The following is a 27,815-nucleotide window of genomic DNA, read 5'->3' on the forward strand; positions in this document are numbered from 1 at the left end:
GTTTGTATGCAAGAACAAATAGGCTTTTATTCGCAAAAGACTTGGAGCACACCCATGCCAATGAACTGGTCCAGGGACTGAGGCAGGGGGATGGGGAGCAGTCACCTTTATACCTGCACCAGTGGGGGAGGAGTCTCAGGCAGGGCCGGCAGGGGCATGCCCAGGCATGTCACACACACACAGGCAATAAGCTTAACAGTGGTTTACCACATTCACCCCCCGCTTTTAAAAAATCGTCCGGCGGGGGTGAGGTGGGTGGAATGATATTTACAGAATTACAAATTTACAAATTCAGTCTATCTGGGGGCTTGATCTGCCGCTGCGACCGCCGTAGTGCCAGTCATGGTGTCGGTTCCGGTGGCCGCGGTGTTGGTTCAGGCGCCAGGCTGTAGTCGTTCGAGTCGTCTGTAGTCCCTTCCGATTGTCAGGTGCGTGGTGGCAGCTCCTGGCGCTCAGGCGTGCTGTATACGGGGGTTGGGGGTGTGGGGTTGTGGGTCGTCGTGGTCCCTGGGGCACCTGCGGGTGCCAGGTCTCGAATGGAGACCGTGTCCTCCCGCCCGTCGGGGTACGGCACATAGGCGTATTGGGGGTTGGCGTGGAGGAGTTGGATCCTTTCGACCAGGGGGTCCGACTTATGGGTCCTCACGTGCCTCCGGAGCAGGACAGGGCCTGGGGACGTCAGCCACGATGGTAGTGAGGTCCCTGAGGAGGACTTCCTGGGGAAAACAAACATTCTTTCGTGAGGGGTAGCATTAGTAGCTGTGTAAAGGAGTGATCTAATCGCGTGTAGCGCATTAGGGAGGACCTCTTGCCAGCGGGTGACTGGAAGACCTTTAGACCTCAGAGCTAGTAAAACGGCCTTCCAGACTGTCGCGTTCTCCCTCTCTACCTGTCCGTTCCCCCTGGGGTTGTAGCTGGTGGTCCTACTCGAGGCTATGCCTTTGGAGAGCAGGTACTGTCGCAGCTCATCACTCATAAAGGAGGATCCCCGGTCGCTATGGATATAGCTAGGGAAACCGAACAGGGTGAAGAGGTTGTGCAGGGCCCTGACGACAGTGGCCGAGGTCATATCCGGGCAGGGAATTGCAAAGGGGAAACGTGAATATTCATCAATGACGTTGAGGAAGTATATGTTGCGGTCAGAAGACACACAGACCTGGCAGTGTCTGGTTATAGACCTGACTTCCTCAATGGAGTAGGGCAGATTACGGGCTTTAATGAAGTGAAAAAACCTGGTGACCCCTGGGTGGCAGAGGTCGTTGTGGAGAGTCTGCAATTTGTCTATTTGTGCACTAGCACATATTCCCTGGGACAGGGCGTCTGGGGGCCCATTGAGCTTCCCGGGCCGGTATAAGATGTCGTAATTGTAGGTGGAAAGCTCGATTCTCCACCTCAATATTTTATCATTTTTGATCTTGCCCCGCTTTGTGTCTGAAACATGAATGCCACTGACCGTTGGTCCGTGAGTAGGGTGAATCATTTACCAGCTAAGTAGTGGCGCCAGTGCCGTACAGCTTCCACTATGGCTTGGGCCTCCTTTTCGACAGAGGAGTGTCGGATTCCAGGGCCTTGGAGGGTTCGTGAGAAGAAGGCCACGGGTCTGCCCGCCTGGTTAAGGGTGGTGGCTAGGGCGAAGTCAGACGCATCGCTCTCCACCTGGAACGGGATGGATTCGTCTACAGCGTGCATCGTGGCCTTCGCGATGTCTGCTTTGATGCGGTCGAAGGCCAGGCGGGCCTCTGCCGTCAGGGGAAAAGAGGTGGATTTGTTGAGCGGACGGGCTTTATCCGTATAATTGGGGACCCACTGGGCAAAATACGAGAAGAAGCCCAGGCATCTCCTCAGTGCTTTGAGGCTGGTGGGGAGGGGGAGTTCCAGGAAGGGACGCATGCGGTTGGGATCGGGACCGATGACCCCGTTTTCCACAACACAACCAAGGATGGCGTGGCGGTGTGTGCAGAATACGCATTTCTCCTTATTATAGGTCAGATTTAGGAGTGTGGAGGTGTGGAGGAATTTGTGGAGGTTGGCGTCGTGGTCCGGCTGATCATGGCCGCAGGTGGTGACGTTATCCAGGTACAGGAAGGTGGCCCGCAGCCCGTTCTGGTCTACCATTCGGTCCATCACACGCTGGAAAACCGAGACCCCATTGGTGATGCCGAAGGGGACCCTAAGGAAGTGATAGAGGCAGCCATCCGACTCGAAGGCAGTATATCGGCGGTCCTCCGGGCGGATAGGGAGCTAGTGGTATGCAGATTTTAAGTCGATGGTGGAGAACACCCGATATTGCGCAATCTGATTAACCAAGTCAGATATGCGTCCAGCTGCGTGTAGCAGTTAATGGTCTGACTGTAGTCAATGACCATGCGATGTTTCTCCCCAGTCTTAACAATTACTACTAGGGCTCTCCAGGGGCTGGTACTGGCCTCAATGATCCCCTCCCCTAGGAGCCGTTGTACTTCAGACCTGATAAAAACTCTGTCTCCAGCACTGTACTTTCTGCTCTTGGTGGCGATGGGCTTGCAGTCGGGGGTGAGATTTTCAAACAGTGAGGGGGGGGCGACTTTAAGGGTCGAGAGGCTGCAGGTGGTGAGCGGTGGGCGATCTCAGAACTGGTGATTGCAAACAGAGAGCGGGGGGAAAGGCCCATTATGCTCCATGGTGACGCTCTTAAGGTGACACAGGAAATCTAGCCCCAGGAGTATGGCAGCGCAGAGTTGTGGCAGCACGAGGAGCCTGAAATTTTTGTACATTGTGCCCCGTACAGTCAGGGTCGCCACGCAGTATCCGAGGACATCCGCTGAGTGGGACTTTGAAGCCATGGAGATCGTTTGCTTCACTGGCAGTACAGAAAGGGCGTAGCGACTCAATGTGTTTGGGTGAATAAAGGTCTCCGTACTCCCACAGTCAATAAACAGTTTGTAGTGCGACCGTTTACCTCGATGTCCATTTTGGACCTGGCGAGTTGGTGAGGCCTGGATTGGTCCAGCGTAACCGAAGCCACCGTTGGATTTTGCGACGTGGCTGACGGCGTCCAAGATGGCGGCCCGCACGGCTCACACGCGGCTGAAGGTGTCCAAGATGGCGGCCCGCACGGCTCACACGTGGCTGAAGGCGTCCAAGATGGCGGCCCGCACGGTTCACACGTGGCTCCCGGTGTCCAAGATGGCGGCCCCTACAGGTCACATGCGGCGCTACTGGGCTTGGAGGTCGATTTCGCCCTGCACACCTTCACATAGTGGCCCTCCTTTCCACACCCGGAGCAGATCGCATCCTTCGCCAGGCAGCGTTCTCGGGGGTGCTTCCCCAGGCCGCAGAAGTAGCACTTCGGGCCTCCGGAGACTGCCGCAGCGGTCGAGTCATTGGTGGGACGTGGCGTAGGCCTGCGGCCCTCCCAAGTACAGAGGTGGCGGTGACTGCGGCGTCCACGATGCGCCCCCATGATCGGGGGTGTAGGCCAAGAGATTATGGAAGGCCACCTCTAACGAGTCGGCAGTCTTTTGTAGGTCCAGCCCACCCTGTTCCAGCAGTCGCTGTCGGATATAGTTTGACCTGATACCCGTGACATAGGCATCTCTGATTAAGTCCTCAGTGTTTTGGGCGGCTGTTATGGTCTTGAAGTTGCAGGCCCTGCCAAGTGCTCACAACGCACGCAGGAATTGATCGCCTGATTCTCCTGGCTGTTGTCTGCGAGTAGCCAGAAGATGTCTGGCGTAGATTACATTTGACTGTTTGTTGTACTGGCCTTTTAAAAGTTCAATCGCATCCTTGTAAGTTTCAGCGTCTCTAATCATCGAGAATACTTGATCGCTTACCTGGGCGTGGAGCATGTGTAGCTTGTTGGTTTCGGTCCGGACGACGGAGGAGGAGGTGAGGAAAGTTTCGAAACACCGCAGCCAGTGATCGAAGCTGTTAGAGGCTCCTACGGCTTGAGGATCCAATTCAAGTCTATTGGGTTTTAGTATCTGCTCCATCCCAAAAATTTTGCGAATAAAATTGATGCACTATCAATCAAGCAAAGACTAGTTTGTATGCTAAAACAAATAGGCTTTTATTCGCAAAAGACTTGGAGCACGCCCATGCCGATGAACTGGTCCAGGGACTGAGGCAGGGGGGGTGGGGAGCAGTCACCTTTATACCTGCACCAGGGGGGGGAGGAGTCTCAGGCAGGGCCGGCAGGGGCATGCCCAGGCATGTCTCACACACACACACACACACACACACACAGGCAATAAGCTTAACAGTGGTTTACCACACCCATCCCCTGCCAAACTAGTTGAAACCCTCTCGAGTGGCTCTCGCAAATCTCCCTGCCAGGATGTTAGTACCCCTTCAGTTCAGGTGCAACCCGTATAGTGAGCAAGAAACAATACTTTTCACTGTATACTAATACATGTGACAATAATAAATCAAATCAATGTGCAGGTTAGGTTGATTAGCTATGCTAAATTACTCCTGAGTGTCGGGGGAATAGCTAGGGTAAATAGGTAAGGCTTTCAGGATGGGGCCTGAATGGGATGTGGTTGGTGCAGACTCGATGGGCCGGATGACCTCATTCTGCACTGTAAGGATTTTAAATCTTTCCTGCCTGAAAAAGTTGGACAGGAAAATGCTTTTCTTTCTGGGAGTCTAACAACACCAGGTTTAAGTCCAACAGGTTTATTTGGTAGCAAATGCCACTAGCTTTCGGAGCGCTGCTCCTTCGTCAGGTGAGTGGGAGATTCACCTGACAAAGTTTACCTGAAGAGTTCACTGAGAACTCCCACTCGCCTGACGAAGGAGCAGCGCATCGAACGCTGGTGGCATTTGCTATCAAATAAACCTGTTGGACTTTAACCTGGTGTTGTAAGACTCCTTACTGTGTTTACCCCAGTCCAACGCCGGCATTTCCACATCATTTCTTTCTGGGACACAGGGTTGAAGTAGCAGAAGGCGGTCCATTTCCTTTTAAGGGAAATATGCAAATAGGACTGTGTTATCAAGGCTTTTACTAGAGAGGAACAGTGAAGCATTAATCGGAATAATAAAGTGGGACTGAACGTTTTGGTGCAGCATATCCTAAATAAGGCGACAAGTTGGCTTGTGAAACAGAGTAAGTATGACTGTAAGATGTAGTGTTTGATGTCGGCTGGCCGTGTGTGAGGATGTTCAAGCATACTTACCTGGCAGGGGTGAAACCATGATCATGAAGGTGGTTCGCCCAGGACGAGGCTAGCCCATTGCACTTCGGGTGTGCTGACGCCTGCGATGTCCCCAAATGCGGGATACTCGACTGCAAAATTTGTGGTAGTGGGGGACTGCGTTCGCGCTCTCCCCTGATTTCATCATCAAAAACAGAAGTTCAATTTTTCTTTGCTGGATCTAGGCGATCCTGATGTGAAATGCTAAGCATAGACTTGTATGTGCTCTCAGTTTTGTTCTGAAGGTTGTTTGAATTTGCAATGTTTTGCTTTTAGTTTGTAATATTGAATTACTTCTTTAAAAGAATGTTCATTCTGTTATTTTTCATTCACGCTGACATCTGCAGATTTTCTCAGCTTGTCTGCTCGCGTCAGTAGGCACAGGATGATACTGTACTTTTTTATCATGAACTAGAGAAATTAGAGAAGGAGATGCGATTGACTTTTAAAAAAACATTCATCCAGAAACAAATGATTCTAAAATGAGTTTTGGTTCTGAACACCTTGGGAGATGCTCGGTTGCAAAATTTGTGGTCATGACGTGGTGTCGGCTTTGGACTGGGGTAGGCACAGTCAGAAGTCTCACAACACCAGGTTAAAGTCCAACAGGTTTATTTGGAATCACAGCTTTCGGAGAGCTGCTCCTTCATCAGATGAGTGGTAATTTATGATAGTGGGAGACTGCATTAATACAAAATAGGGATTGATCATTTTCTAATGGAAGGCGCTGCAATAGGTAGTTCTTTTCTCTGAAATCCCTCACAATGCATTGGCAATGATCCAAAAACTCAGCAGATTGATTGGAATTTGTGGGGAAGAGTTGATGGGGGCAATTTTCCCTCAAAAAACAGATTTTCCTGCCTTTTTTATGGGGTGTGCTTAGCGGGATGAATTTCTGGCACTCTGTGCATCACAGAGTCTGTAAGAAGTCTAACAACACCAGGTTAAAGTCCAACAGGTTTATTTGGTAGCAAAAGCCACTCGCTTTCGGAACAGGCGAAAAAAAAAAACTTCATCAGATGGGTGGGAGTTCTGTTCACAAACAGGGCACAAAGACACAAACTCAATTTACATGAATAATGATTGGAATGTGAGTCTTTACATCTAATCAAGTCTTAAAGGTACAGACAATGTGAGTGGAGGGAGCATTAAGCACAGGTTAAAGAGGTGTATTGTCTCCAGACAGGACAGCTAGTGAGATTTTGCACATCCAGGCAAGTTGTGGGGTTACAGATAGCGTGACATGAACCCAATATCCCGGTTGAGGCTGTCCTCATGTGTGCGTAACCTGGCTATCAGTCTCTGCTCAGCGACTCTGCGCTGTCGTGTGTCGTGAAGGCCGCCTTGGAGAACGCGTACCCGGAGAGGGCGGCACGGTAGCACAGTGGTTAGCACTGCTGCTTCACAGCTCCAGGGTCCCGGGTTCGATTCCCGGCTCGGGTCACTGTCTGTGTGGAGTTTGCACATTCTCCTAGTGTCTGCATGGATTTCCTCTGGGTGCTCCGGTTTCCTCCCACAGTCCAAAGATGTGCGGGTTAGGTTGATTGGCCAGGTTAAAAATTGCCCCTTAAAGTCCTGAGATGCGTAGGTTAGAGGGATTAGCGGGTAAAATATTTGGGGGTAGGGCCTGGGTGGGATTGTGGTCGGTGCAGACTCGATGGGCCGAATGGCCTCCTTCTGCACTGTAGGGATTCGATGATTCTATGATTCTATGAGATCAGAGGCTGACTGCCCGTGACCGCTGAAGTGCTCCCCAGCAGGAAGAGAACAGTCTTGCCTGGTGATTGTCGAGCGGTGTTCATTCATCCATTGTTGTAGCGTCTGCATGGTTTCCCCAATGTACCATGCCTCAGGACATCATTTCCTGCAGTGTAACAGGTCATGATGTGGAGATGCCGGCGTTGGACTGGGGTAAACACAGTAAGAAGTCTCACAACACCTGGTGTTGTTAAACTTCTTACTGTGTAACAGGTAGACAACGTTGGCCGAGTTGCAAGAGTATGTACCGTGTACCTGGTGGATGGTGTTCTCGCGTGAGATGATGGCATCCGTGTCGATGATCCGGTATGTCTTGCAGAGGTTGCTGTGGCAGGGTTGTGTGGTGCCGTGGTCACTATTCTCCTCAAGGCTGGGTAGTTTGCTGCGGACAATGGTCTGCTTGAGGTTGTGCAGTTGTTTGAAGGCAAGAAGTGGGGGTGCGGGGATGGCCTTGGCGAGATGTTCGTCTTCATCAATGACATGTTGAAGGCTCTAGAGGAGATGTCGTAGGTTCTCTGCTCCTGGGAAGTACTGGACGACGAAGGGTACTCTGTCCACCGTGTCCCGTGTTTGTCTTCTGAGGAGGTTGGTGCAGTTTTTCGCTGTGGCGCGTCGGAACTGTCGATCGATGAGTCGAGCGCCATATCCTGTTCTTATGAGGGCATCTTTCAGCATTTGGAGGTGTCTGTTGCGATCCTCCTCATCCGAGCAGATCCTGTGTATACGGAGGGCTTGTCCATAGGGGATGGCTTCTTTAAAGTGTTTAGGGTGGAAGCTGGAGAAGTAGAGCATCGTGAGGTTATCCGTGGGTTTGCGGTACAGTGAGGTGCTGAAGTGACCGCCCTTGATGGAGATGCCTGTGTCCAAGAATGCAACCGATTCCGGAGAGTAGTCCATGGTGAGTCTGATGGTGGGATGGAACTTGTTGATGTCATCATAGAGTTGTTTCAGTGATTGTTCATCATGAGTCCAAAGGAAGAAAATGTCATCGATGTATCTAGTGTATAGCATTGCTTGAAGGTCCTGTGTGGTGAAGAAGTCTTGTTTGAACCTGTGCATGAAGATGTTGGCATATCACAGAGTCCACCAGGGGGATTCATGCTGGTCGGGGGTGGAGCCTAATCCTGCCCAAGAGGCCAGCATCAGTGTGCTGAATGAGCCATTGCGCATGCGCCAGTCTTTGATTTGATTTGATTTATTATTGTCACATGTATTAACATGCAGTGAAAATTATTGTTTCTGAAGCGCTATACAGACAAAGCATACCATTCATAGAGAAGGAAATGAGAGAGTGCAGAATGTAGTGTTACAGTCATAGCTAGGGTGTAGAGAAAGATCAACTTAATGCAAGGGAAGTCCATTCAAAAGTCTGACAGCAGCAGGAAAGAAGTTATTCTTGAGTCGGTTGGTACGTGACCTCAGACTTTTGTATCTTTTTCCCAACGGAAGAAGGTGGAAGAGAGAATGTCCGGGGTGCGTGGGGTCCTTAATTATGCTGGCTGCTTTTCCGAGGCAGCGGGAAGTGTAGACAGAGTCAATGGATGGGAGGCTGGTTTGCGTGATGGCTTGGGCTACATTCACAATCTTTTTTAGTTCCTTGCGGTCTTGGTCAGAACAGGGGCCATACCAAGCTGTGATACAACTATCATTAGGGAGACATTTTGAATCCTATGTCTCTTCCTTTGGTTCTGAAGGCCTCAACATTTGCAGCATTTTGCTCTTGATTTAAATGTTCAACCTCTTTAAATCAATATATTTTTCTTACGAATGAGTAGGCCATTCAGCCCCTTGAATCTACTCTGCCATTTAATTCAATCATGGCTGATCTGACAGTACCCTCAATTCTACATTCCACCTAACCCTGATCTATCACTCCCTTTGCTCACCCAGAATCTATCCACCTCTGCCTTAAATATTCAAAGACACTTTCATTGCTTTTTCAGGAAGAGTTCAGGAATATTTATGACCCTCAGGAAGAAAATAACTTCATCGCTGTTTTATTTTTAAAGTTTCCCCTAGATTTAGAATCACCCACAAGAAGAAACATCCTCTCCATATCCACCCTGGCAAAAGCCCTCAGGATCTTTTATCTTTCAATCAAGTCGCCTCTAAGCCCCAGCGGGTACAAGCCTAGCCTGGCTCACCTATCCTCATAAGATAACCCACCCATTCCAGGTATTAATCTGGTAAAACATCTCGGAATTGCTTCCAGCACATGCCTCTTCCTTGAATAAGAGACCGATACTGTACACAGTACTCCAAATGTGGTCTCATTGGTGCATAACTGAAGCATAACCTCCTAGCTTCTGTACTCAATTCCTCTTACAATAAGTTATAACATTCTATTAGCTTTCCTAATTAATTGCTGTGTGCTTCACCTTTTGTCATTTTCCACTCCTGCTGCTCTCATTGAATCCTGATGGGCAAAGTAAGAAGTCTCACAACACCACAAGTCTGACAGGTTTATTTGCAATCACGAGCTTTCGGAGCACTGTTCCTTTATCAGGTGAGTGAAGAGTTGGGTTCACAAACAGGGCATATATAGACATAGACTCAATTGCAAGGTAATGGTTGGAATGCGAGTCTTTACAGGTAATCAAGTCTTTACAGGTACAGACAGTGTGAGTGGACAGAGGGTTAAGCACAGGTAAAAGAGGTGTGAATTGTCTCAAGCCAGGAGATTTTGCAAGCCCAGGACAAATCTTGGGGGTTACACATACTGTGACATGAACCCAAGATCTCGGTTGAGGCCGTCCTCATGTGTGCGGAGCTTGGCTTTCAGTTTCTGCTCAGCGATTCTGTGTTGTCGTGTGTCTTGAAGGCCGCCTTGGAAAATGCTTACCTGAAGATCGGAGGCTGAATGCCCGTGACCGCTGAAGTGTTCCCCGACAGGAAGGGAACACTCCTGCCTGGTGATTGTTGAGCGGTGTCCGTAGTGTTGTCATGTCACTGCTGTCGTAGTGTCTGCATGGTCTCGCCGATGTACCACGCCTCGGGACATCTTTTCCTGCAGTGTACCAGGTCGACAACTTTGGCCGAGTCGCATGAGTATGTACCGTGTACCTGGCGGATGGTGTTCTCACATGTGATGATGGCATTTGTGTCGATGATCCGGCACGTGTTGCGGAGGTTAGTGCGGCAGGGTTGTGTGGTGTCGTGGTCACTGTTCCACATCATGGATCCCTGATGCTAGCTTATCCATTTCGATTTTCAAGTTTGCTGACGACGCCACCGTAGTGGGTCGGATCTCAATCTATGATGAGACAGAGTGTAGGAATGAGATAGAGATCTGATGAACTGGTGCAGCAACAATAATCTCTCCCTCAATGTCAACAAAATGAAGGAGATTGTCATCGACTTCAGGAAGCGTAAAGGAGAACATGCTCCTGTCTACATCAATGGGGATGAAGTAGAAAGAGTCGAGAGTTTCAGGTTTTTAGGTGTCCAGATCACCAACAACCTGTCCTGGTCTCCCCATGCCGACACTATAATTGAGAAAGCCCACCAATGCCTCTACTTTCTCAGAAGACTAAGGAAATTCAGCACGTCAGCTACGACTCTCACCAGATGCACCATAGAAAGCATTCTTTCTGGTTGTATCACAGCTTGGTATGGCTCTTGCTCTGCCCAAGACCGCAAGGAACTACAAAAGATCATAAATGTAGCCCAATCCATCTCGCAAACCAGCCTCCCATCCATTGAATCTGTCTACACTTCCCGCTGCCTCAGCAAAGCAGCCAGCATAATTAAGGACCCCATGCACGCCGGACATTCTCTCTTCCACCTTCTTCCTTCAGGAAAAAGGTACAAAAGTCTGAGGTCATGTACCAACCAACTCAAGAACAGCTTCTTCCCTGCTGCTGACTTTTGAATGGACTTAGTTGATCTTTCTCTATGACTGTATATAGCGATGACTGTAACACTACGTTCTGCACTCTCTCATTTCCTTCTCTATGAACGGTATGTTTTGTCTGTACAGCGCGCAAGAAACAATACTATATGTTAATTCATGTGATGATATTAAATCAAATCAAATCAAATCACTGGTGCACTTGCATCCACTTGCCAGCAGAGGGTGGCATTGCACCATTGTCATCAGAAACCAGGGAAAGGGGTTTTGAGGAATAGATACTTTTGGCCATTTTTAAAATTCATTCACCCAGAAACAAAGGATCCCCCATTCCAGCAGCTTCTAAAATTGCTTGTACCTCCCAATGCCAAATCAGCTCCTGAAGTTATCTTTTTTCCTCCTCTAATCATACCTTTCAATATTTATCCAGCTTCCTTTTGAAGGTTAATATTGACAGCAGTTGCTGGTTCACAGTGTGAGGGGAAGAGATGAGATAATGAACCTGTATAGGTGAGTAAGTGAGGCTCCCCATCAGGGAGCGAGGACTGGCATGGTGCCATAAGTGGTTAGCACTGCTGCCTCACAGAGCCAGAAATCTCGGTTCAGTTCTGGCCACGGGTGACTCATACAGACATTCTATTCTACCTCTGTCTGCGTGGATTTCCTCCGGGTGCTCTGGTTTCCTCCCACAGTCCAAAGATGTGGAGAGGGAGGTACAGCCAGCAATTAGGAAGGCAAATTGCAAGAGGACTGGAGTTCAGAAGTAAGGATATCTTCAGTTGTACAGGGCTTTGATGAGACCAAGTCTTGATCTCCCTGCAAAAAAAAACCAGTACAGCACAGGAACAGGCCATTCGGCCCACCAAGCCTATGCCAATCCATTTCTAAAGTAAAGGCATTTCGCCTCTACACGGTCCGTATCCCTCTATTCCCTGCCTATTCACGTATCTGTCAAGATGCCTCTTAAACATTGCTATTGTATCTGCTTCAACCACCTCCTCTAGCAGTGCATTCCAGGCACTTACCATCTGTGTAAAAAAAAACCTGCCTTTAAACTCACCCCATTTTATCTTGGGTTTGTCCCCTGGTAGTTGACATTTTTTCCTGGGAAAAAGACTCCAACTATCCATGCCACACTGGATGAAATATACACCACCATAAATAGCCTTGAACCGAAACATCCTGAGGCCTTGTTCATCGTGGCCGGGGACTTCAATCAGGCCAAGCTCAAGAGTGTTCTACCAAGATACTTAGAATATTGTGTGCAGTTTTGATCTCCCTTTTTGCGGAAGGATGTTCTTGCTCTCGAGGGAGTGCAGCGAAGTTTACCAGGCTGATCCCAGGGATGGCGGAACTGATTATGAGGAGAGATTGACTAGGTTAGGATTGTATTCACTGGAGTTCAGACGAATGGGGGGGTATCACATAGAGGCTTATAAAATTCTAACAGCATGAGACAGGGTAGATGCAGGAAGGATGTTTCAGATGGTGGGGGTGTCTAGAACCAGGGGTCACACAGTCTGAGAATTTTGGGTGGACTATTTCGGACGGAGGTGAGGTGACATTTCTTCACCCAAAGAGTGGTGAGCCTGTGGAATTCATTAGTTGATGCCAAAACATTGAATGTATTCAAGAGACGGTTAGATATAGCACTTGGGACGACTGGGATCAAAGGTTATGGGGAGAAAGCAGGGTTAGGCTATTGATTGGGCGATCAGCCATGATCGTGATGGATGGCGGAGCAGGCTCGAAGGGCCAAATGGCCTCCTCCTGCTCTGATCTTCTATGTTTCTATGATACCACCAACACATCTGTTCCACGAGAAGCCCAAACATTCTAGGCCACTGCTACAGAAATATCAAAAATGCCAACAGCTCTATCGCCCACCCACACTTTGGTAAATCAGACCACAAGGCTGTACTCCTCTCCCGGCTTACAAACAAAAACTAAAATGGGAAAATCCATCAAAACGTCGTGCAATGTTGGTCTAAGGAATTGGACAATCTCTTAAGGGACTGTTTAGAATCAGTAGACAGGTCAGTATTTAAAAACTCTGCGACCAGCCTGAATGAGTACGTCACTACAGTAATAAACTCCATTAGTAAGTGTGTAGAAGACTGTGTGCCAAAGAAACAAATCTGTGTGTGTCCCAACTGGAAACCATGGATTAACAGGGATATCCACTGCCTGCTGAAGTCCAGGTCTGAGGCGTTCAAGTCAGGTGACACTGACCTACACAAGAACACGGGACACGGCGGACAGAGTACCCTTCGTCGAGCAGGACTTCCCCGACATCTTCTCTGGAGCTTTCAACATGTCATTGATGAAGACGAACATCTCGCCAAGGCCATCCCCACACCCCCACTTCTAGCCTTCAAACAACCGCACAACCTCAAACAGACCATTGTCTGCAGCAAACTACCCAGCCTTCAGGAGAACAGTGACCACGGCACCACACAACCCTGCCACAGCAAACTCTGCAAGACGTGCCGGATCATCGACACGGATGCCATCATCTCACGCGAGAACACCCTCCACCAGGTACACGGTACTACTCTTATAACTCGGCCAACGTTGTCTACCTGATATGCTGCAGGAAAGGATGTCCCGAGGCATGGTACATTGGGGAGACGCTACGACAATGGATGAATGAACACCGCTCGACAATCACCAGGCAGGAGTGTTCCCTTCCAGTCGGGGAACACTTCAGCAGTCACGGGCATTCAGCCTCTGATCTTCGGTAAGCGTTCTCCAAGGCGGCCTTCACGACACACGACAACGCAGAATCGCTGAACAGAAACTGATAGCCAAGTTCCGCACACATGAGGGCGGCCTCAACCGGGATCTTATGTTCATGTCACACTCTCTGTAACCCCCACGACTTGCTTGGACTTGCAAAATCTCACTAATTGTCCTGGCTGGAGACAATACACATCTCTTTAACTTGTGCCCTCTATCCACTCACATTGTCTGTACCTTTAAGACTTGATTACCTGTAAGACTTGCATTCCAACCATTATCTTGTAAATTGAGTTTGTGTCTGTATGTGCCCTGTTTGTGAACACAGCTCCTCACTCCCCTGATAAAGGAGCAGCGCTCCGAAAGCTAGTGCTGCCAAATAAACCTGTTGGACTTTAACCTGGTGTTGTGAGACTTCTTACTGTGCTGTACAAGAAAGCCAGATATTATCTACAGAGATCCATCAAAGATGCAAAAGACAGTACCAGATCAAGCTCGAGTCCCAGGCGAGCCACACAGACCCCCGTCGACTATGGCAGGATCTGCCAGACATAACAAGCTGCAAGATGAAGACAGATAAAATTACCAGCTCCAATGCATGCTCTCCAATGAACTCAATGCACTCTATGCCCGTTTTCAGCAAGAGGTCAGTGAGAGCACTCCCTCCATCCCAGAAGCCTCGGACGAACCTATATCCGAGACCACCATTGCCAACATCAGAGCAACCTTCTCAAAAGTAAATGCACGGAGAGTAACTGGCACAGATGGGGCACCTGGACAAGCGCTCAGGTCCTGTGCGGATCAGCTGGTGAGGGTATTCACAGACATCTTCAACCTCTTTTTACACCAATCTGAGGTCCCTACCTGCTTCAAGAAGATGGCCATCATTCTGGCACCAAAGTAAAGCCAGGCAGTGTGCCTCAGTGACCATATCGTCTGGTGGCTCTGACATCCATCATTATGAAGTGCTTCGAAAGGTTAGTGATGGCACAAATCAATTCCTGCCTGCCGGCTGCCTGGTCCACCTATCACCACAACAGGTCCAGAGCAGATGCCATCTCTCTGGCCTTACACTGAACCCTGGAATACCTAGATCACAAAGACACCTGTGACAGACTCCTTTTCATACAGCTACAGCTCTGCCTTTAACACCATTATTCCTATGAGACTCATCTCCAAATTCATGGCCTGGGGCTCGGCTCCTCCCTCTGCACCTGGATCCTTGACTTTTACCCCACAAACCCCAATCAGTAAGGAAAGATGACACCTCCTCCAGATCATAGATCCCTGAAGGTTGGGAATCAAGTAGATAGGGTTGTTAAGAAGGCATATGGTGTCTTGGCGTTTATTGGTAGGGGGATTGAATTTAGGAGTCGTGGCGTTATGTTGCAACTGTACACAACTCTGGTGCGGCCGCACTTGGAGTACTGTGTGCAGTTCTGGTCCCCACATTACAGGAAGGATGTGGAGGCTTTGGAGAGGGTGCAGAGGAGGTTTACCAGGATGTTGCCTGGTATGGAGGGGAGATCCTATGAGGAGAGGCTGAGGGATTTGGGATTGTTTTCGCTGGAAAGGCGGCGGCTAAGAGGGGATCTTATTGAAACATATAAGATGATTAGAGGTTTAGATAGGGTGGATAGTGATAGCCTTTTTCCTCTGATGGAGAAATCCAGCACGAGGGGGCATGGCTTTAAATTGAGGGGGGGTAGTTATAGAACCGATGTCAGGGGTAGGTTCTTTACCCAGAGGGTGGTGAGGGATTGGAATGCCCTGCCAGCATCAGTAGTAAATGCGCCTAGTTTGGGGGCGTTTAAGAGATCCGTAGATAGGTTCATGGACGAAAAGAAATTGGTTTAGGTTGGAGGGTCACAGTTTTTTTTTAACTGGTCGGTGCAACATCGTGGGCCGAAGGGCCTGTTCTGCGCTGTAATGTTCTATGTTCTATGTTCTATGTTCATCCTCAAAACCGGTGTTCCGTAAGGCTGTGTCCTCAGCCCCATACTATACTTCTTATACACTTTTGACTGTCCAAAGATGTGCGGGTTAGGTTGATTGGCTATGCTAAAGAAAATTGCCCCTTAGTGTCCTGAGATGCATAGGTTAGAGGGATTAGCGGGTAAATGTTTTGGGATATGGGAGTAGGGCCTGGGTGGGATTGTGGTCGGTGTAGACTCGATGGGCCGAATGGCCTCTTTCTGCACTGCAGGGTTTCTACGATTTCTATGATTCTATGACTGGATGGCCAAGTTCCCCTCAAACTCGATTTTCAAGTTTGCTGGTGACACCACCATTGTGGATCAAATCTCAAACAATGACATTACACTTTACAGAAAGAGCGAATCTGGTGAACTGGTGCGATGACAATAATCTCTCCCTCAATGGCAACAAAATGAAGGAGATCGTCATCGACTTCAGGAGCATAGTGGCGGTCATGTCCCTGTCTACATCAATGGGGATGAAGTAAAAACGGTCGAGAGCTTCACGTTTCTAGCTATCCAGATCACCAGATCATCCTGGTCCCTCCATGTGGATGCTATAGTTAAGAAAGTTCACCAACGCCTCTAGTTTCTCAGGAGACAAAGGAAATTTGTCATGTCTGCTACAACTCTCACAACTGGGTATAGAGGGATATGGCCAAAAGCGGGCAATTGGGACTAGCCTAGTGATTAAAAAAAAAGGCTGGCATGGACAAGTTGGGCTGAAGGCCTGTTTCCATGCTGTAAACCTCTATGACTCTATGACACTAACTTCTAAGATGCACCATAGAAAGCATTATTTCTGGTTGTATCACAGCTTGATATCGCTCCTGCTCTGTCCAAGACCGCAATAAACTACAAAGGGTCGCGAATGAAGCCCAGTCCATCACGCAAACCAGCCTCCTATCCGTTGACACTGTCTACACTTCCTGCTGCCCCAGAAAAGCAGCCAGGATAATCAAGGACTGCATACACCTCAGACATACCCTCTTCCACATTCTTCCGCAGGAAAAACATACAAAAGTCTGAGGTCACATACCAACCAACTCAAGAACAGCTTCTTCCCTGCTGCTGTCAGATTTTTGAATGGACCTACCTCGCATTAAGTTGATCTTTCTCTACACCCTAGTTATAACTGTAACACTACATTCTGCACTCTCTCATTTCCTTCTCTATGCACGGTATGTTTTGTCTGTATACCGTGCAAGAAACAATACTTTTCACTGTGTACTAATACATGTGACAATAATAAATCAAATCAATGTGCGGGTTAGGTTGATTGGTGATGCTAAATTGCTCCTTTGTGTCAGGGGACTAGCTGGGGTAAATAGGTAGGGTCTTTGGGATGGGGCCTGGGTGGGATATGGTTGGTGCAGACTCAATGGGCTGAATGACCTCATTCTGCACTGTAGGGATTCTAAATCTTTCCTGCCTGAAAAAGTTGTAAGACGTTTAACAACACCAGGTTAAAGTCCAACAGGTTTATTTGGTAGCAAAAGCCACACAAGCTTTCTCCTCATGTCTTTGCTACCAAATAAACCTGTTGGACTTTAACCTGGTGTTGTTAAACTTCTTACTGTGTTTACCCCAGTCCAACGCCGGCATCTCCACATCATGAAAAAGTTGGACAGGAAAAGGCTTTTCTTTCTGGGACACAGGGTTGAAGTAGCAGAAGGCGGTCCATTTCCTTTTAAGGGAAATATGCAAATAAGCAGGGACGGTTTCTATCAAGAGTCTTCTTAGTGGAGTGGAACAGTCAAATATTAATCGGAATAATAAAGTGGGATTGAATGCCCTTGGTGCAGAAGATTGTAAATAAGGTGAGAGCCTGGTGTTTAAAACGGGGTAAGTATGACTGTAAGATGTAGTGTTTGATGTCGGCTGGCCGTGTGTGAAGATATTCAAGCATACTTACCTGGCAGGGGTGAAACCATGATCATGAAGGTGGTTCGCCCAGGACGAGGCTAGCCCATTGCACTTCGGGTGTGCTGACGCCTGCGATGTCCCCAAATGCGGGATACTCGACTGCAAAATTTGTGGTAGTGGGGGACTGCGTTCGCGCTCTCCCCTGATTTCATAATCAAAAACAGAAAATCAATTTTTCCTCGATTTGCTGGGTGGGCACTTATGATATATTAAGTATACACTTGTATCTGCTGTCAGTATTGTTCGGAAGCTCATTCGAATTTATAATGTTTTGCTTTTAGTTTGTAATATTGAATCACTTTTTTAAAAGAATGTTCCTTCTGTTATTTTTCATTCGAGCTGACCTCTACAGATCTCCTTTGCTTGTCTGCTTGCGACAGCAGGCACAGGATGATACTGTATTTTAAAATCATGAACTAGAGATATTACAGAAGGAGATGCTACTGACCTATTTTTTAAAAAAATCATTCATCCAGAAACAAATGATTCCCACAGCTGCTTCTAAAACGATTTTTGGCTCTTAACACATTGTGAGATACTCGATTGCAAAATTTGTGGTCATGATGTGGAGATGCCGATGTTGGACTGGGGTGGGCACAATAAGAAGTCTCACAACACCAGGTTAAAGTCCAACAGGTTTATTTGGAATCACGAGCTTTCGGAGCGCTGCTCCTTCATCAGATACTGGGCGGCACGGTAGCACAGTGGTTAGCACTGCTGCTTCACAGCTCCAGGGTTCGATTCCCGGCTCGGGTCACTGTCTGTGTGGAGTTTGCACATTCTCCTCATGTCTGCGTGGGTTTTCTCCAGGTGCTTTGGTTTCCTCCCACAGTCCAAAGATGTGCAAGTTAGGTTGATTGGCCATGCAAAAAAAAACTGCCCCTTAGTGTCCTGAGATGCGTAGGTTAGAGGGATTAGCGGGTAAATATGTAAGGATGTGGGGATAGGGCCTGGGTGGGATTGTGGTCAGTGCAGACTCGATGGGCCGAATGGCCTCTTTCTGCGCTGTAGGGTTTCTAAGTAGTTTCTAAGTAATTTATGGCAGTGGGGGACTGCATCAATACAAAATAGGGATTGATCATTTTCTAATAGAAGGCGCTGCAATGGGTAGTTCTTTTCTCTGAAAGCCCTCACAATGCATTGGAAATGATCCAAAAACTCAGCAGATTGAGTGGAATTTGTGGGGAAGATTGGATGGGGGCAATTTTCCCACAAAAAACCGGGAGATTATCTTGCCCACTAAGTGGGATGAATTTCTGGCACTCTGTATCACAGAGGCCGCCAGGGGGATTCATGCTTGTCGGGGTGGGGCCTAATCCTGCCCAAGAGGCCAGCATCAGCATGCTGAATGGGCCACTGCGCATGCGCCAATCTTTGATTTAATTTGATTAATTATTGTCACATGTATTAACATACAATGTGAAGTATTGTTTCTTGCGTGCTATATAGACAAAGCATACCGTTCATAGAGAAGGAAACGTGGGTGCGCAAAATATAGTGTTACAGTCATAGCTAGGGGGTAGAGAAAGATCAACTTAGTGCGAGGAGGTCCATTCAAAGGTCTGACAGCAGCAGGGAAAAAACTGTTCTTGAATCGATTGGGATGTGACCTCAGACTTATGTATATTTTTCCCAACGGAAGAAGGTGAAAGAGAGAATGTCCGGAGTGCGAGGGCTCCTTTATTATGCTGGCTGCTTTTCCGAGGCAGCGGGAAGTGTAGACCGAGTCAATGGATGGGAGGCTGGTTTGCGTGATGGATTGGGCTACATACAGGGCGGCACGGTAGCACAGTGGTTAGCGCTGCTGCTTCACAGCTCCAGGGTCCCGGGTTCGATACCCGGCTCGGGTCACTGTCTGTGTGGAGTTTGCACATTCTCCTCGTGTCTGCGTGGGTTTCCTCTGGGTGCTCCGGTTTCCTCCCACAGTCCAAAGATGTGCGGGTTAGGTTGATTGGCCAGGTTAAAAATTGCCCCTTAGAGTCCTGAGATGTGTAGGTTAGAGGGATTAGTGGGTAAAATATGCGGGGGTAGAGCCTGGGTGGGATTGTGGTCGGGGCAGACTCGATGGGCCGAATGGCCTCCTTCTGCACTGTAGGGATTCTATGATTTCTATGATTCACGACCATTTGTAGTTCCTTGGGGTCTTGGGCAAAGCAGGAGCCATACCAAGCTGTGATACATCCATCAGCAGGGAGAAATTTTGAGTCCTATGTCTCTTCCTTTGGTTCCAAAGGCCTCAATGCTTGCAGCATTTTGCTTTTCTTTTAAATGTTCAACCACTTTGAAACAATGTATTTTTCTTACGAATTAGTCGGCCATTCAGCCCCTCGAATCTACTCTGCCATAATTTAATACAATCATGGCTGATCTGACAGTACCCTCAATTCTACATTCCACCTAACCCTGATCTATCACTCCCTTTGCTCACCCAGAATGTATCCACCTCTGCCTTAAATATTCAAAGACACTTTCATTGCCTTTTCAGGGAGAGTTCAGGAATATTTATGACCCTCAGGAAGAAAATAACTTCATCGCTGTTTTATTTTTGAACAGTGTCCCCGAGAATTAGAATCACCCACAAGAAGAAACATCCTCTCCACATTCACCTTGGCAAGAGTCCTCAGGATCTTTTATCTTTCAATCAAGTCGCCTCTAAGCCCCAGCGGGTACAAGCCTAGCCTGGCTCACCTTTCATCATAAGATAACCCACCCATTCCAGGTATTAATCTGGTAAAACGTCTCAGAATTGCTTCCAGCACATGCCTCTTCCTTGAATAAGAGACCGATACTGTACACAGTACTCCAAATGTGGTCTCATTGATGCATAACTGAAGTGTAATCTCCCTATTTCTGTACTCAATTCCCCTCACAATGAGTAATAACATTCCATTAGCTTTCCTAATTAATTGCTGTGTGATTCGCCTTTCTCATTTTCCACTCCTGCTGCTCTCATTGAATCCCTGATGGGCACAGAAAGAAGTCTCACAACACAAGGTTAAAGTCCAACAGGCTTATTTGGAATCACGAGCTTTCGGAGCGTTGCTCCTTCATCAGGTGACTGGAGAGTTGGGTTCACAAACAGGGCATATATAGACACAGACTCAATTGCAAGATAATGGTTGGAATGCAGGTCTTAACGGGTAATCAAGTCTTTACAGGTACAGACAGTGTGAGTGGAGAGAGGGATAATGACAGGTTAAAGAGGTGTGAATTGTCTCAAACCAGGACAGTTAGTAGGATTTTGCAAGCCCAGGCCAAAAGGTGGGGTTAGACATAGTGTGACAAGAACACAAGATCCCGGTTGAAGCTGCCCTCATGTGTGCGGAACTTGGCTATCAGTTTCTGCTCGGTGATTCTGTGTTGTCGTGTGTCTTGAAGGCCGCCTTGGAGAACGCTTACCCAAAGATCGGAAGCTGAATATCCTTGACTGCTGAAGTGTTTCCCGACAGGAAGGGAACACTCCTGCCTGGTGATTGTCGAGCAGTGTCCATTCGTCCATTGTTGTAACGTCTGCATGGTCTTGCCAATGTACCATGCCTCGGGACATCTTTTCCTGCAGCGTATCAGGTAGACAACGTTGGCAGAGCCGCATGACTATGTACCATATGGCGGATGGTGTTCTCATGTGTGATGATGGCATTTGTGTCGATGATCCGGCACGTGTTGCGGAGGTTAGTGCGGCAGGGTTGTGTGGTGTCGTGGTCGCTGTTCCACATCATGGATCCCTGATGCTATCTCATCCACTGGTGCAGTAGCATTCACACGCCAGCAGAGGGTGGCATTGTATCATTGTTATCAGAAGCCAGAGAAACGGGTTTTGAGGAAGAGATGCTTTTGGCCATTTTTAAAATTCATTCACCCAGAAACAAAGGATCCCGCATTCCAACTGCTTCTAAAATTACTTGTACCTCCCAATGCCAAATCAGCTCCTGGAGTTATCTTTTTACTTCCTCTAATCGTCTGTACCTCCTTAATTATTTATGTAGCTTCCTTTTGAAGGTTAATATTGACAGCAGTTGCTGGTTCATAGTGAGTGAGGAGAAGAGATGAGATAATGAACCTACGCAGGTGAGTGAGAGAGGCTTCCCATTCGGGAGTGAGGGGTGGCATGGTGACATAAGTGGTTGGCACTGGTGCCTCACAGAAACCTGGGTTGAATTCTGGCCTTGGGTCCCTCCATACAGACATTCTATTCTACCTCTGTCTGTGTGGTTTTCCTCTGGGTGCTCTGGTCCAAAGATGCGGAGGGGCAGGTACAGCCAGCAATTCGGTAGGAAAATTTCAGGAGGATTGGAGTCCAGAACAAAGAACAAAGAACAAAGAACCATACAGCACAGGAACAGGCCCTTCGGCCCTCCAAGCCCGCGCCGCTCCCCGGTCCAGGATTGAATCCTGAATCCAGGATCCCCGCCCAATTTTCCAGCCTATCTACATCCTAATATCCTATCCACCGAGTTGTCCCTCACAGCTACGATGCTTTGTTCATCACAACCTATTAACTCACCCCCACCCCCCCATTCCAGACCATGTGATCTCCAGGGAGAGGCGAAAACCCAGAGTGAAAACCCCAGGGCCAATATGGGGAAAAAAAATCTGGGAAATTCCTCTCCGACCCCCTGAGGCGATCGAAACGAGCCCAGGAGATCACACTGGCCCTGATCAGAAAATGCTTCCGAACCCTATTCATTTCCACTTCTGCTTTACGAACACCATCTGAATTCCCTGCCCCCGAGACAGGTTCCCAACTATCCGCAGTCTCGCTCTGTACTGGCACCAGCAAGATGATCATAGAATGAAGCCTTGAAACGAGAAACAAAGAACAATTAGCCCGCGCCGCTCCCTGGTCCAAACTAGACCACTCTTTTGTATCCCTCCATTCCCACTCCGTTCATATAGCTATCTAGATAAGTCTTAAACGTTCCTAGTGTGTCCGCCTCCACCACCTTGCCCGGCAACACATTCCAGGCCCCCACGACCCTCTGTGTAAAATATGTCCTTCTGATATCTGTGTTAAACCTCCCCCCTTCACCTTGAACCTATGACCCCTCGTGAACGTCACCACCGACCCGGGGAAAAGCTTCCCACCGTTCACCCTATCTATGCCTTTCATAATTTTATACACCTCTATTAAGTCTCCCCTCATCCTCCGTCTTTCCAAGGAGAACAACCCCAGTTTCCCCAATCTCTCCTCATAACCAAGCCCCTCCATACCAGGCAACATCCTGGTAAACCTCCTCTGTACTCTCTCCAAAGCCTCCACGTCCTTCTGGTAGTGTGGCGACCAGAACTGGACGCAGTATTCCAAATGCGGCCGAACCAACGTTCTATACATCTGCAACATCAGACCCCAACTTTTATACTCTATGCCCCGTCCTATAAAGGCAAGCATCCCATATGTAAGGAAGTAAGGATATCTTCGGTTGTACAGGGCCTTGTTGAGACCAAGTTTTGAGCTCCCTACGAAAAACAAAGAACAGTACGGCACAGGAACAGGCCATTCAGCCCACCAATCCTACACAAATCCAATTCTAAACTAAAGGCATTTCACCTCTACACGGTCCATATCCCTCTATTCCCTGCCTATTAACATATCTGTCAAGATGCCTCTTAAACGTTACGATTGTATCTGCTTCAACCATCTCCTCTGGCAGTGCATTACAGGCACCCACCATCTGTGTAAAAAAAACCTGTCTTTAAACGCTCCCCCTTTTATCTTGAGTTTGTCCCCTGGTAGTTGACATTTCTTCCTGGAAAAAGACTCCAACTATCCAGGCTGCACTGGACGAAATATACACCACCATAAATAGCCTTGAGATGAAACATCCTGAGGCCTTGTTCATCATGGCCGGCACTCCAATCAGGCCAAGCTCAAGAGTGTTCTACCAAGATACCTAGAATATTGTGTGTGTGCAGTTTTGGCCTCCCTTTCTGCGGCAAGATGTTCTTGCTCTCGATGGAGTGCCGCGAAGGTTTACCAGACTGATTCCGGGGATGGCGGGACTGATGTATGAGCAGAGATTGACTCGGTTAGGATTGTTTTCGCCTGAGCTCAGACGAATGAGCAGGGATCTCATAGAGACTTATAAAATTCTAACAGGACTAGACAGGGTAGATGCAGGGGAGAAAGCAGGATTAGGCTATTGATTTGGACGATAAGCCATAATCGTGATGAATGGCATAGCAGGATCGAAGGGCCAAATGGCCTCCTCCTGCTCCTATCATTTATGTTTCTATGATACCACCAGCACATCTGTTGCACTAGAGGCCCAAACGTTCTAGACCACTGCTATACAAATACCAAAAATGCCCACAGCTCTATCGCCCGTCCACACATTGGTGAATCAGACCACAAGTCTGTACTCCTCTCCCGGCTTACAAACAAAAACTGAAATGGGAGAATCCGTCAAAACGTCATGCAATGTTGGTCTGAGGAATCGGACGATATTCTATGGGACTGTTTAGAATCAGTAGACAGGTCAGTGTTTAATATCTCTGCGACCAGCCTGAACGAGTACATCACTACAGTAACTGAGTTCATTAGTAAGTGTGTAGAAGACTGGGTGCCAAAGAAACAAATCTGTGTGTGTCCCAACCGGAAACCATGGATTAACAGAGATATCCACTGCCTGCTGAAGTCCAGGTCTGGGGCATTCAAGTCAGGTGACACTGACCTATACAAGAAAGCCAGATATGACCTACGGAGATCCATCAAAGATGCCAAAAGACAGTACCAGACCAAGCTAGAATCCCAGGCCAGCCACACCGACCCCCCGCCTATGGCAAGGTCTGCAAGACATAACAGGCTACAAGGTGAAGGCAGGTAAAATCGCCGGCTCCAATGCACTGATGAACTCAATGCATTCTGTGTCCGTTTTGAGCAAGGTCAGCAAGGGGATGCCCTCCATCCTAGAAGCCTTGGACGAACCTGTATCCGAGGTCACCATTTCCGACGTCAGGGCAGCCTTCTCAAAATTCAACCCACGGAAAGTAAGTGGCCCGGATGGGGTACCCGGATAAGAACAAAGAACAAAGAAAATTACAGCACAGGAACAGGCCCTCTGGGCCTCCAAGCCTGCACCGACCATGCTGCCTGACTTAACTAAAACCCCCTACCCTTCCGGGGACCATATCCCTCTATTCCCATCCTATTCATGTACTTGTCAAGATGCCCCTTAAAAGTCACTACCGTATCCACTTCCACTACCTCCCCTGGCAACGAGTTCCAGGCACCCACTACTCTCTGTGTAAAAAATCTGCCTCGTACATCTCCTTTAAACCTATGCCCCCTAGTAATTGACTCTTCCACCCTGGGAAAAAGCTTCTGACTATCCACCCTGTCCATGCCTCTCACAATCTTGTAGACTTCTATCAGGTCCCCTCTCAACCTCCATCGCTCCAGTGAGAACAAACCAATTTTCTCCAACTTCTCCTCATAGTTAATGCCCTCCATACCAGGAACTATCCTGGTAAATCTTTTCTGTACCCTCTCCAAAGCCTCCACATCCTTCTGGTAGTGTGGCGACCAGAATTGAACACAAGCACTCAGGTCCTGTGCGGACCAGCTGGCGGGGGTATTCGCAGACATCTTCAACCTCTCTTTACACCAGTCTGAGGTCCCTATCTGCTTCAAGAAGATGACTCTCATTCTGGTACCAAAGAAAAGCCAGGCAGTGTGCCTTAATGACTATCATCCGGTGGCTCTAACGTCAATCATTATGAAGTGCTTCGAAAGGTTAGTTATGGCACAAATCAATTTCTACCTCCCATACTGCCCGGATCCACTACAGTTCACCTATCATCACAACAGGTCCATAGCAGATGCCATCTCCCTGGCCCTGCACCCAACCTGGAACACCTGGATAACAAAAACATCTATGTCAGAATCCTATTTATAGACTACAGCTCAGACTTTAACACCATTATTCCTACGAGACTCATCTCCAAACTTCGTGTCTGGGGCTCGGCTCCTCCCTCTGCAACTGGATCCTGAACTTCCTAACCCACAGACCGCAATCAGTAAGGATAGGCAACAACACCTCCTCCACGATCATCCTCAACACCGGTGCTCCACAAGGCTGTGACACGACACAGTACAGGAAAGAGAGAATCTGGTGAACTGGCGCAACGGCAATAATATCTCCCTCAATGTCAACAAAACGAAGGAGATTGTCATCGACTTCAGGAAGCGTAGTGGAAAACATGCTCCTGTCTACATCAATGCGGATAAAGTAGAAATGGTCACCAGCTTCAAGTTTTTAGGTGTCCAGATCACCAACAACCTGTCCTGGTCCCTCCATGCGGATGCTATAGTTAAGAAAACCAATCAATGCCTACTTTCTCAGGAGACTAAGGAAATTTGGCATGTCCACTACAACTCTCATCAACTTCTCATGCACTATGGAAAGCATTCTTTTTGGTTGTATCACAGCTTGGTATGGCTCTTGTTCTGCCCAAGAGCAGAAGCCATATCAAGCATTGGACTACAAAGGGTCATGAGCGAAGCCCAGTGAATCACTCAAACCAGCCTCCCATCCATTGCCACTGTCTACGCGTCCCACTGCCTTGGAAAAGCAGCCAGCATAATCAAGGAGGCCAAGTACCCAAGCATTCTCTCTTCCACCACCTTCCATCAGGAAAAAGATACACAATTCTGAGGTCACGTGCCAACTGACTCAAGAACAGCTTCTTCCCTGCTGCCATCAGACTTTTGAATGGATCTACCTCGTGTTAAGTTGATCTTTCTCTACACCCTAGCTATGACTGTAACACTACATCCTGCACCCTCTCCTTTTCTTCTCTATGCATGCTTTGCCTGTATAGCGCACAAGAAACAATACTTTTCAGGGTATACCAATATATGTGACATTAATAAATCAAAAAAATTCTCAATCTTGTAAACTTCTATGAGGGCCGCCTCAGCCTACAATGTTTCAGTGAAAACAAACCAAGTTTGTCCAATCTCTCCTCATAGCTAATACCCTCCATACCAGGCAACATCCAGGTAAACCTTTTATGTACCCTCGCTAAAGCCTCCACATCCTTCTGGTAGCGATCAGAACTATATGCAATACTCCAAAGGTGGCCCAACTAAAGTTCTATGCAGCTGCAACATGACTTGTCAATTTTTATACTCTGTACCCCGACCGATGAAGGCAAGCATCCCGTACACCTTCTTGACCATCTATCCACTTGTGTTACTACTGTGGACCTGTATGCCGTGATCCCACTGTATGTTGATGCTTCTAAGGGATCTGCCATTTACTTCCCTCCTGCATTAGACTTTCCAAAATGCATCACCTCGCATTTGTTTGGATTAAATTCCATCTGCCATTCCTCCATCCAGGTCTTCAGCCTATTTATATCCTGAATCCTCTGGCAATCCTCCTCACTATCCACAGCTCCCCCAATCTTTGTGTCATCCGCAAACTTACTAATCATACCACCTACATTTTCCTCCAAATCATATATAAATATTATATTGCAAACAACAGGGGTCCCAGCACAGATTCCTGCGGAACACCACTGATCACAGATCTCCATTCTGGAAAACACCCTTCCACGGCTACTCTCTGTCTTCTGTGACCAATGTGGAAGTTAAAATGTTCAGATTGAAGTTTCATAGTTTGGAAGTTAAATTGGAAGTTCAAGAGTTCAAATTAAAGTTTCATGCTTTCTCTGGACAGTAGTGGAAAATGTTTATCAGCTTACAGACCTTCAAAAGGGGTCAGTGTCTGCTATTCAGCATGAACGGACTAATCTTCATCTGCGTTGGCCCCATGACATTCTGTTTTTCGGCCTTCGCCAGAGGGTGAGCAAGACCAGATTTTTCCATAACAAATGGAAGTCCAAAGATGTGCGGGTTAGGTTGATTGGCCATGCTAAAAATTGCCCCTTAGTGTCCTGAGATGTGTAGGTTAGAGGGATTAGTGGGTGGATATGGGGGTAGGGGTAGGGCCGGGGTGGGATTGTGGTCGGTGCAGACTCGATGGGCCGAATGGCCTTCTTCTGCACTGTAGGGTTTCTATGACTTCTATGACTTCTAAATATCAAAGGCGAGATATGGGGATATGCTATGCAAATGAAGGATTAGCAGAAGACAGTTTTTCATCGAATGAGAAAGGGCAGAAAGCCAGGATTTAACAGGTGGATATGTATGCAAATGAGGAATAGAAAAATTGCTTGTTTCTGATTTGCTGTAACTGACTAATTGCCAAGTCGTTTGTTTGTAACTTCAGAAACACTTGCAGGCCAACTGCAAGCTGCTTTCTCCTTCTGCATAAGTAATTAAAGGCCTTGTATCAGATTGTGCATGGTGTTTGTACTCAAGTCGACTAAGAGCACCTAAGGTTGCTGGTACCCAGGATCTCTGAGACCAAGACAATTCTG

General features: G+C 47.9%; 1 long non-coding RNA gene and 2 other non-coding genes across 3 annotated transcripts in view; all 3 read left to right on the forward strand.

Annotated features, from left to right (window-relative positions):
* The window catches only part of LOC144496867 (uncharacterized), an 825,626-nt gene that overhangs the window by 106,187 nt on the left and 691,624 nt on the right, over window positions 1-27,815 (forward strand). The gene's annotated exons all lie outside the window — the stretch shown is intronic.
* On the forward strand, window positions 5,155-5,318 carry LOC144498048 (U1 spliceosomal RNA). The gene has a single exon (XR_013498620.1). It is a non-coding gene; the product is annotated as a U1 spliceosomal RNA (small nuclear RNA).
* Window positions 17,411-17,574, forward strand: LOC144498060 (U1 spliceosomal RNA). Its single transcript, XR_013498627.1, has one exon. It is a non-coding gene; the product is annotated as a U1 spliceosomal RNA (small nuclear RNA).

The sequence above is a fragment of the Mustelus asterias genome, chromosome 8 (assembly GCF_964213995.1).
Source record: "Mustelus asterias chromosome 8, sMusAst1.hap1.1, whole genome shotgun sequence".
NCBI lineage: Eukaryota > Metazoa > Chordata > Chondrichthyes > Carcharhiniformes > Triakidae > Mustelus > Mustelus asterias.